The sequence below is a fragment of the Ovis aries genome, chromosome 25, assembly GCF_016772045.2.
Source record: "Ovis aries strain OAR_USU_Benz2616 breed Rambouillet chromosome 25, ARS-UI_Ramb_v3.0, whole genome shotgun sequence".
Lineage (NCBI taxonomy): Eukaryota > Metazoa > Chordata > Mammalia > Artiodactyla > Bovidae > Ovis > Ovis aries.
The window spans coordinates 24,679,034-24,690,091 of NC_056078.1; positions in this window are offsets into that span (position 1 = coordinate 24,679,034).

An 11,058-nucleotide genomic window follows, 5' to 3' on the forward strand; every position below is an offset into this window, starting at 1 on the left:
AACAGTGTTTGGAGTTTACAGGCTCTCTCCTTCCACTGGTTACGTGCTAGACAATGAGGGTCCCACCCAGAGAGCACATGAGGTCTTCAGAGTTTTGTTTTAGCTTGATTTGTTATTTTCATATTCCAGACAGAAAATAAAAGTGAAAAAAAAAAGTTATCCATAAGACCTTCTCTCCTGACATTTTTATGCAGATTAGAATGTACACTGATCACAAGGGCTTGCCTATGCGCTGGGCACTGCGCTTTTGGGCCTGTGGCAGGGACACAGACCTTGCCTTGAAGTTCTTACTGGCTGAACTGGTGAGCATCAAGAACAGCTTTGAACAATTTCCATTTCACCCAGTGTTCACTGAGCACCTACTGTGACCACGGGTTCTTCTGCACCCTTGGGGAACATCAATGAACAAAAACCTCTGTTCTCATGGAGCTTATATTTTAGAGGAGAAGGAAGACAATTAGTTGATAAATGCTATAGAAAACAAGAAAAGGAAGGGGGCTGGGAGGCTGCAGTATTGGATAGGAAGTACAAGAGCATCATCTATCTGTTTGTGACCCCATGGACTGTAGTCCATCAGGTTCCTCTATCGAGGGATTTTCCAGCAAGAATACTGGGGTGGATTGCCATTTCCTACTCCAGGGGATCTTCCTGACCCACGGATCAAGCCCTCATCTCCTGCATTGCAGAAAGATTCTTTATCGCTGATCCACCAAGGATTCCCGGCTTCCCCGCTGGCTCAGAGTGAAGAATCTTCCTGTAATGCAGGAGATGAGGGTTCATCCATGGGTCGGGAAGATCCCCTGGAGTAGGAAATTGCAACCCACTCCAGTATTCTTGGGTGTAAAATCCCATGGCCAGAAGAGCCTGGGAACCCCAGTCCATGGGGTCTCAAAGAGTCAGACAAGACTTAGCAACTAAACCACCACCATCATTGGGGAAGCCATTAGATGGGAAACAGGACCCTCTAAAGAAGGTCAGATTTGAGTGAAGACTTGAAAAGCGATTTAGCCTGAGGGTGTCTGGGAATCCAGCATTTCAGGCAGTGGAAATAGCTAAAGTCTCAAAGAAAAAAATCCAACACAAACATCAGGAAGTGGCTACTCAAAAGATAAAGAATCTGAGAAGAGGCCAGGGGAAGGAAGCAGGAGGCTACACATGCCTTTGCTAATTGCTCTGTGGCTGCCCTGCTAGGGGGGATGACTTATCTGACCCAGGGAACCAGGCTCTGCCCGAACCTCTGGCCAAGCGAAATTAGCCTCTATCCAGGCTCTTACACAATAGGCCATGGCTTTTATCCTCCCTGGGCCTCGGAAACCAGGTCTGTCAAAGAAGATAGGGAACATCTGGCCACTCCCCCCTACCCACCAATCCCCTGAGTGCACTTTTTAATAATAATAGTAATTACAATAATAGTTACAATAATAATAACAAAGTTACAAATAAGATGGCAATTGCGGCATCTTTCCAGCAAGAGTAAGAAAATTATTCTTATTTTTGAGCCTTTTTAAAAGCAAAACTATCTAACTTCAGTGGTTTCTGAGGAAACCAAATGCAAGAATATGGTTTTTGGTCAGGAGAGAAAAAAAAAATGAGGTGAAAGAGGCAAAAGGCTTCCTCTCACCAGCATTTAACTGTCATCCCTTTGTGGGAACTGGGCTCTGAGGCCCTCTGGGCTGCTCCCTGAGAATATTTCCTTAGCTGAGCTTCAGAACATTTGCAAGCAGCCAACTGTCAGTTTGGGAAAGTTTGGAAAGTATTATGTAAGGTGAAAAAAACGGTTTCTGACAAATTAAAAACCTGGCAAAACTTCCTAGCCTTCAGGCTGCTGGGTCCAAAAATGCAAAACTGTGTTCTCACAACCTACTAAGTTGCTAAGAGGAGTTTGAGAACACCATATTTTCAGGTACTTGGTTTTGCCCAACCTCCATGATTCAGAGTCCTGAATCATGGAGCTTTTCCTATCCATGACAGACTGGAGTGTTTGATTTTGTAGTGCCAGGACATAGTTGAGGTGGGCCTGCTGGGGAAAAAAGACTAACAAAGAAAAGCCCCCTCAGAACCTACACCCAGGAAGGAGAGCTTATGTGAAGGGTTGCAGAACAGGTACAAGTCAGCATCTGAAGTCTGACTGCCAAAAGTCAAATCCCATGTGCATTTATACCTCTCTGTGCCTCAGTTTCCTCATCTGTATAATAGGTGTAAAAACGATGCTACTGCACAGTAGTTATGATCATCGAGCGAATTAAACAATGAAATCTAATTGTACATATGTCCTAATGAAAAAGTCACCAGTGGGTGTTTTTTCTTTGGGTTATGTGGATTCCTCCTAATCAATAAGTGTTTTTCATTGAGAAGTACCTATTTAGGGTCATTTTCAGTACAAGCACACTTGCAGGTCATGCATCTCTCTCTGTCTTTTTTTTTAAAAATTTTTTTCTTATAGAAATACTTACTTTTAATTGAAGTATACTTGATTTATAGTTGTGTTAACTACTGCTGTACAGCAAAATAATTCAGCTAGATATATACATATTGTTTTTTAAAATATTATTTTTCATTGTGGTTTACCACATGATATTGAATATAGTTCTCTGTGCCTCTCTTCTTTCTAGCGAATATGTTTTTAAATCTTTTTGTTTGTTTTGTTTGTTGTTGTTTTTTGTTTGTTTGTTTGTTTGTTTTTTAATCTTAAAAGAGCCTCCTTTTCTAAGCCAAAACTGTCTAATAGAAACACAATGCACTCCACAAATGCAGGCCACCATATTTGATTTCAACTTTTCTGGTAGTCACGTTTAAAAAAGTAAAATGAAACAGGTGAAATTAATTTTAATAATACATTTTAACCTAATATATCTAAAATAGCATTTCAACATATAATACAAATACATAGAGAAATTATTAATGAGATTTTATATTCATTTTTTCTTACTATATCTTTGAAATTCAATGTATGCTTTGCAAATACAGAACATCTCAATTGAGACTAGTCACATTTCAAGTACTTAATAGCCACATGTGGCTACCCTGATGGACACTACAGTTCTAAATGACAAGAGGATGATTCTGGGCAGGGAGCTTGGGTGGGTTAATCATGCTGTGTCCTGACTTTATCCCAATCACTACTATGATAACCATTATGGCCTCTGGGAAGAGGGGGTTTCCTGGTCATATGGAACAAGGAGGTTCCTGATGCAAGCCCTACAAGTCCAACAGTGTGGTTTTGAACAGAGATAGATTGAGCAAGCTCTTGCTTGCCCCTAACGGTCTATCCCTTCCCACTAACCCCATCCTCTGCCTCTGCTTGTCTTGACGATTAAAATCTAAAATAAGTTTATTAATGGTTATCATCCTCTATTAAAATGCAAATGTTGGGGTAATACCTTCATTGAGTATCACCTAAGACTAAGGCAGTTGAGAAAGAGATAAAGATGGGAAGTAGAATGTCTTTTTGGGTTCTGTTTGGAAGCTCTGGGAAGTAGCATGGTAGGAAAGTGAGCAGTGATAGGAAAGCCTTGCAGAGCTAATTCTGCTCTTTAATGAGCCCTTCTAGCACAAGTCACTTAGCTCTAGTGGGAACCTCATTAACCAAAAGGCAGCAGCTATGAGAATGAGAGCAGACACTAACATTCTGAGTACCTTGGGTTTATTTTTTTTTTTAGGTGCATAAATCTGAATTTTTAAACTATATCTCTTAAAACAGGAATTTTGCAGACTTGACCTACTCATCCATTCCTAGCAGCCCAGAAGAAGGAGAGACCACCCCTTTCCCCCTGGGGAAATGCTCTTTGATTCCATTCAAGGAGATTTCAGTTTGGTTTTTAGAGTAAGATGTGCTTTGGCAAAGGCTAATGTGATTTTTGTCTTTATCTGTCCCTTTCTTCATTCTGTTGTTTTAGGGTGAATTTGTACATCTTTCCTCCAATTCATTATTTGAAGAAGGTCTCATTTTCCTATTTCCAAGTTCTTGGAAAGAGTGAAAGAGACCTCATTTCCACCCCCATCTTGTTGCTGTTTAGTAGCTAAGTCATGTCCGACTCTTTTGAGACCCCATGGACTGTAACCCTCCAGGTTTCTCTGTCCATGGGATTTCCCAGGCAGGAATACTGGAGTGGGTTGCCATTCCCTTCTCCAGGGGATCTTCCTGACCCAGGGATCTAACCCTGTGTCTCCTGCATTGCAGGCAGATTCTTTACTGCTGAGCCACCAGGGAACCCCCCACTCCCATGAGCTGATAGTATTATTATCTCTGTGGATATTCTAAAATCCAAAAAGAAACTCTTCTTGTTTCATCTGTGATGATATTGGACTATTTAGCTAACTCACAAATGTTCTTTCCCCTCAGCCTCCCTGACTGCTACTCTCCCTCAGTCTGTGGTATTCTTGGGGCTTCCCAGGTGGCACTAGTGGTATAGAACCTACCTGCCAATGCAGGAGACATAAGAGATCAACATCACCTTGAGGAAAATTACTTTTATCAGGCAATTCCTGAGTGCTAATCTCTGACTCAACATCTTTAGTCTCACTGTGTCTCAAGGGAGGTTATCCAAAGAACGCTTGCCACTAAAAGTGTTGGGTTTTTTTAAGTTAACTTTTGTCAACAACCAAAATATTTTTATTGTGTTTTCCTTGATTACTAAGATGATCCATAATTTTATTCTACAAAATTTGGCATAGTCTATAAAGGATAAAGAAGAAACATTTGTCATCCTACTGTCTAGAAAACACCACTGTTAACTTTTTGGTAAGCAATAGTTATTTGAGCCCATTAGATTCTATACTAGCCAAAACTATATCCCTGGAATAATCAAGGTGTGAAAACAAGACTAGCGCATACAACAAAATAGAAATATCCAATACAGATTTCATTCATTTATCCAGTCATTCATTGTCTTATGGGAAAATATAGAAACATGGTAACCTCTTCTAGAAATTCAGTCTACTTGGGCATGTATGTCATCAAATAAAGGTCATTAAATGCAGAGCATAGTGTTGAGGCCAGAAAAGCAACTATTCCAGCAGTAGATTCTGTCTCTTGGGATGGAGGGCAAGCAGTTTCTTTTCATTCTTTAGTGGGGATTAAAAGTTAAGGTTTCCCATGAGAAAAACCTTTACTATCTCAATGTAGTAACTGTGACCAAATGGTGAAGCTTCTAAAAAGCATTTAACTAAGAGATTTTGTTCATTCTCATGTTTGTAACAAAAACAACCTCCCCACCCCAACTCCTGCAAAAAAGAAAAAAATGAGCCTAGAGTCTAGGAAAAAAATAAGAACCAACTAAAGTGTAGTAACTTTATCGGCAAATGTGGTCAGCCTCGAGAGGATTGAAATCAACAGGCCGTTGAAGATCTGGTTTATGTCCTGTGGTTACAAATTAAGGGGCAAGAATTTCTCTCTTCCATAGTGACCAATAACCTTAAATAAAATTGCAGGTGAGTGAGTGGAACGTCAGTATCTGTGTATTTTGGGAAGTAGGACTGAGGTTGAGTTGTGAAGCCTAGAAAATATTATCACTCAGTTTGGGAACTTGGATAGTTTGTTAGCTCAGAGCATTCAGGTGGTGAATTGATGGATTGGTGCTAGAACTGACTGGAATCAAGTTAGTTCTGGAGACATGTTAGGTCTGGAGACACTTGTGAGGCCAGGTAATGCCACAGGTTAAGGTGCAAAATAAAAGCCATAAGAGGAAATAAGCAGGACCCCAGTGAGCAAGAAAGTGGTGTATGCGACTTTGAATTACCAAAGGCAGGACATAGCAGAGGTAATCTGGACGGAAGGTGATAAGGGATTTGTACTTTCCTGTAAGTCCCCTTTGACCATCCCTCAGCTGCCCACTTTTCCATAGTAAGCATTTATTAATTTCTAACAAGGAAATATAATTTAATAAGGATATAAAAATAATTTAGAGTAGTATTGATAGACAGTATGTCTTGGGAAAACATAAGACTTAAGTCAAATAAAGACCTCCTTTCTTGATTCATTTTTAAAGGGTCTTATTCCCCCTAGTCTTGTGTCCATTCCCATTCCCTCACATCTGAAATATTTCCTAAAAGATTTGTTTCCTGTATTTTTGATCCCTGTGAAAATATTCCCAAGAAAAGTAACACATCCCCCTGTTCCTGGTTATTTATATCAGTAATATTCAACAAGTTCCACTGCAACTTTCGGTTCTTCAAAGCCCTGTAATTTTGGGATTGGAACGTCATATTCTACTAGACTCTAGTTAGTATTTGAGAAGTTCTTTTATGCCTCTTTTTAAAAATAGAATTTATTTTTTAGAGCGGTTTTAGATTCATAGCAAAGTTGAGCAGAAGTTATGGAGATTTCCTACATACCCCCTGCCCCTTTGTTTTCCTTCTTCTTTTTTAACTGGAGGACAATTGCTTTACAATGTTGTGCTAGTTTCTGCTGTACAACAACAGGAATCAGCCATAAGTATACATATATCTGCTTCCTCTTCAGCCTCCCTCCCACTCCACCCCCCATCCCACTCCTCTAGGTCATCACAGAGCATCAAGCTGAGCTCCCTGAGTTGTACAGCAACTTCCCACTAGCTAGCTATTTTACACATGGTAAAGCCTCTTGATGAAAGTGAAAGAGGAGAGTGAAACAGTTGGCGTAAAGTTCAGCATTCAGAAAACTAAGATCATGGCATCTGCTCCCATCACTTCATGGCAAATAGATGGGGAAACATTGGAAACAGTGTCAGACTTTATTTTGGGGGGCTCCAAAATCACTGCAGATGGTGATTGCAGCCATGAAATTAAAAGATGCTTACTCCTTGGAAGGAAAGTTATAACCAACCTAGATAGCATATTGAAAAGCAGAGACATTACTTTGTCAACAAAGGTCCATCTAGTCAAGGCTATGGGTTTTTCAGTAGTCATGTATGGATGAGAGTTGGACTGTGAAGAAAGCTGAGCACCGAAGAATTGATGCTTTTGAACTGTGGTGTTGGAGAAGACTCTTGAGAGTCCCTTGGACTGCAAGGAGATCCAACCAGTCCATTCTGAAGGAGATCAACCCTGGGTGTTCTATGGAAGGAGTGATGCTAAAGCTGAAACTCCAGTACTTTGGCCACCTCATGTGAAGAGTTGACTCATTGGAAAAGACCCTGATGCTGGGAGGGATTGGGGGCAGGAGGAGAAGGGGACGATAGAGGATGAGATGGCTGGATGGCATCACTGGCTTGACGGACGTGAGTTTGAGTGAACTCTGGGAGTTGGTGATGGACAGGGAGGCCTGGTATGCTGTGATTCATGAGATCGCAAAGAGTCGGACACGACTGAGCGACTGAACTGAACTGAACTGAACTGAATGTATGTATATCAATGCTACTCTCTCAGTCAACTCATCCCACCCTCTCCCACCCCTGCTGTGTCCACAAGTCCATTCTCTACATCTGCATCTCTATTCCTACCCTGCAAATAGCTCCATCAGTACCATTTGTTTTTCTTCTTGTCAAATTATAGACCAAACTAAATGGCAACCCACTCCAGTATTCTTGCCTGGAAAATCCCATGGATGGAGGAGCCTGGTGTGCTACAGTTCATGGGGTCACAAAGAGTCAGACACGACTGAGCGACTTCACTCACAGGGGGCAGGTGAGCCTTTCCCTCCCCTATTCCCAGTTCAAGATTATAACACTCAAGTTCCCAAGCTTTTATATACTTGGCAACACGTACAGCAACTTCTGGAGTAGCATTGTGGAAACCTTCAACTCCTGGGAAGCTGGATATGTGGCGTCAGTGATAAGGAGGAAGGATCAAAGAAAAGAGCTGCTGGAGATGCCTGTGCCCTCTCCTAGGGCACTCATCCTGTGGGTGCCCATCCATAGGTACTTGGTGAGAGGTCTTAGGACACAGTGGTAGCTGCTCCTGTTGTACCAGAAGCACCCAGATACTTTTCTGTCTTAGCTACAGTCTCCCCATGCACTGAAGGGAGGGGAGGGGAGAATGAGAGTAGAACTGAAAGAATGGGAAATTCAAAGGATGACGGAGATCTAAGAATAAAAATATGCTTTTTAAAGAAAAGATTTTCTTTTTCCTGCAAAGCCCTATTTTTACTCAGGAGATGTTTTCTGATTTATGTGGATTCCAAAAAGATAAAGAAAACCTTTTTAAAAGGTGTTTTATTATGGAAATTCTAAAAACATTTTACGGTAGGGAGACTAGTGTAACGAGCCTCCACTTTTCCTATTGCTCATCTTCAGCAATCATCAGTCCACTGATATACCTTTCTTATCCCCTCTCCTCAAACTGGATTATTTAGAAACAAATCCCAGTCATTTTATCATTCTAAACAGGAATATTTCAGTACATACCTCTAAAAACCAAAAGGACTAAAAGGAAGACTTCTGATGATTACGAATCTTCATCTTGTTGCTTCCTCGTTCATCCTCTGTCACTGGACTATGAAGTAGGAACTCTGAGTTCTGACCTGGTATTGACACTTGCCAGCTGTGCGACCAGCTTCAGTCACATAACCTTTCTGGACTTGTGCTTTTCCCACTTGAGTGGGTGAGGTAGGTGATTTCCAAGGTCTCTTCCAGTTCTAGAAATCAAAAGTTCATGGAAAAATCACTCTTTTATCCTCCAGAAACATAATGCAGATTTGGTACAGTATCTATTTCCTGTTTTCTTGGGTGGCGGGAGTGCCCAGTTCAGAGTCAAGACCTTCTCAGTGAAGAGCCAAGAAAGTCCCAGAGGCTGCTAAGTAGCAGAATCTTTAACTTGGAGTTTTTTAAAAGAACTGAGTGCTGGAGCTGTCCCTTGGGACAGATTGTGCTGCCTTCAGTATCTCCTCTGACAACCTCAATTTGTCTTAAAACAGCATCACTTTGTCGTAACAAGTGTTCTGCTGAGTTGTGATGCTGGGAAAGTTCAAGTGCTCCAGAATCCCCTTTTCCAAAGACCACCCAGATACCAATAGCTAGTGAAAGATAGTATTTATATTGCTCTGGAATGGGGTGGGGGGTATTTACACTTTAAGACAACAAGGAACTGTTCCAGGATGACTCTTAAGGCATAAAGATATTCATTTTAGAGGTAAATCAAGTAAAGTAGGTGCATTTAAGGTTGCCTGGTGAGGGGCTCCTCCAGTGGCTCAGTGGTAAAGAATCTGCCTGCTAATGCAAGAGACAACAGGTTCGGGTTCGAGGTTTATCGGGGAAGATGCCACATGCCGCAGGGCAGCCTGTGTGCTGCAACTACTGAAGCCCGCAATCCGAGAGCCTGTGCTCTGCAAGAGAAGCCACTGCAATGAGAAGCTTGTGTGCTGCAACAAAGAGTAGCCCCCGCTCGCTGCAATGAGAGAAGAGCCCTCACAGCAATAAGACCCAGCACAGACAAACATAAATAAATAAATAAACATTAAAAAGAAAGACTCTATTAAAAAAAAAACAAAGGTTGCCTGGTGAATGAAGGATTAAATCTGGAGTGGAATTCGTCTTTTGTAGAGGTTGAGGTTTAGGGCAAGATAGGGGTCCTTTTTCACTAATGGAGGACGCTTGGGCAAGAAAACCATACCCAACCCAGAGGACCACTGCCAGCACGACTCTCACAGTCATGAGCTCTCGTGGGTGCCCCCTCACTGGTGTCCCACACCATCCTTAGAACTAGAATGATGGGCACGCAAGGAGCACGTGGCCCAGCATCTCTCCTCTGGTCAGTGAGCTCAGACCCAGGACTTGTGGCTTCTGCAGCCATGTGTCCTGCTCTGCACAGCTTGAACAGGACTAGGGAAATGAAGTCGGAGGAAGACTATTTGGAAAAAGAAACTTGGTTGTCAGTGTCGCAGAAACAGAGCAAATGCTAATGAATATTGTGAATACTTAAAAAAAAAATCACTAAAACCTGCTGCTGCTGCTAAGTCGCTTCAGTGGTGTCCGACTCTGTGCGACCCCACAGACGGCAGCCCACCAGGCTCCCTGGGATTCTCCAGGCAAGAACACTGGAGTGGGTTACATTTCCTTCTCCAGTGCACGAAAGTGAAAAGTGAAAGTGAAGTCGTTCAGTCGTGTCCAACTCTTAAGAGACCCCATGGACCGCAGCCTACCAGGCTCCTCCGTCCATGGGATTTTCCAGGCAAGAGTACTGGAGTGGGTTGCCATTGCCTTCTCTGCACTAAAACCTAGAGAATAAAAAAAAAATACTCAAGTGGAAAAAGGCTCCAAAATTACCATTTTAAAGCACAAGCTCTAATCAGATCTGAGAGCTTACTGAAAGCGGACTTATTTAAGCTATTGACAGGGATTATTGTTTTGATGCCAGGGTTTTAAATTGGGGGATAAAATTAAAAGGGGCCAAAGATGAGGGTTATTATTTCAATCTGAAACTAGTATTCCATGGTGGGGAACCGCCTGGATTTGAGCGTCTGGGGGTTGATTACTGCACTTGGAGTCGTCCCTGGACACATTTCCAGATAGTTCTGAGGAGGGTCAAAATGTGCAGGCTTTGCAGCATTTGTGGACTTGCACCACAGCTGCTCAGCGATTAGTCTGAGGCCCGTCCTTGGCAGGAAATGGTAAAGGAATCAGCAGGAAGCCAAGAACAAGGGAAGGGAAACTCCTCCCTCCTGTCAAAGGACAGGCCAGAGGGAGGATGAAAATGGAAAGTGGGCATTGCAGGGTTAGACATGCTGGGATGGACAGTGTGTGTTTCAAGGGCAAGAGTGTGTGATGAACTGTTGTGTTTATTATGTGACTTTATTATGGAGCCTGTACTTCATGTTCCTCAGGCTTCAGTCAGCATATGATCCCCAGGATACGGGGGAGATGCTATTCTTTTACTTTGTTTTGTGTTTTCTGAGGTCCAGCAGCCCACTGACAGGACAACCTCCCCTTGTTTCTGATTTCTGGCTTATTCAAAGCCAGAGCACCTGAAAGTCAAGTTGAAAAATTTTACCAGGAGGAAAAAAAAACCACACCAGACTATAAATGGAATCAAATCATAGGAAATGCTCGGTGTGAAAGAGGAGAGGACTGCAAGATCATTTTCGTGTTTTACCCAGTTCTTCATAACCAAAAATCCTCACTAGATTCTTGAGGCAGAGCGAGAGGC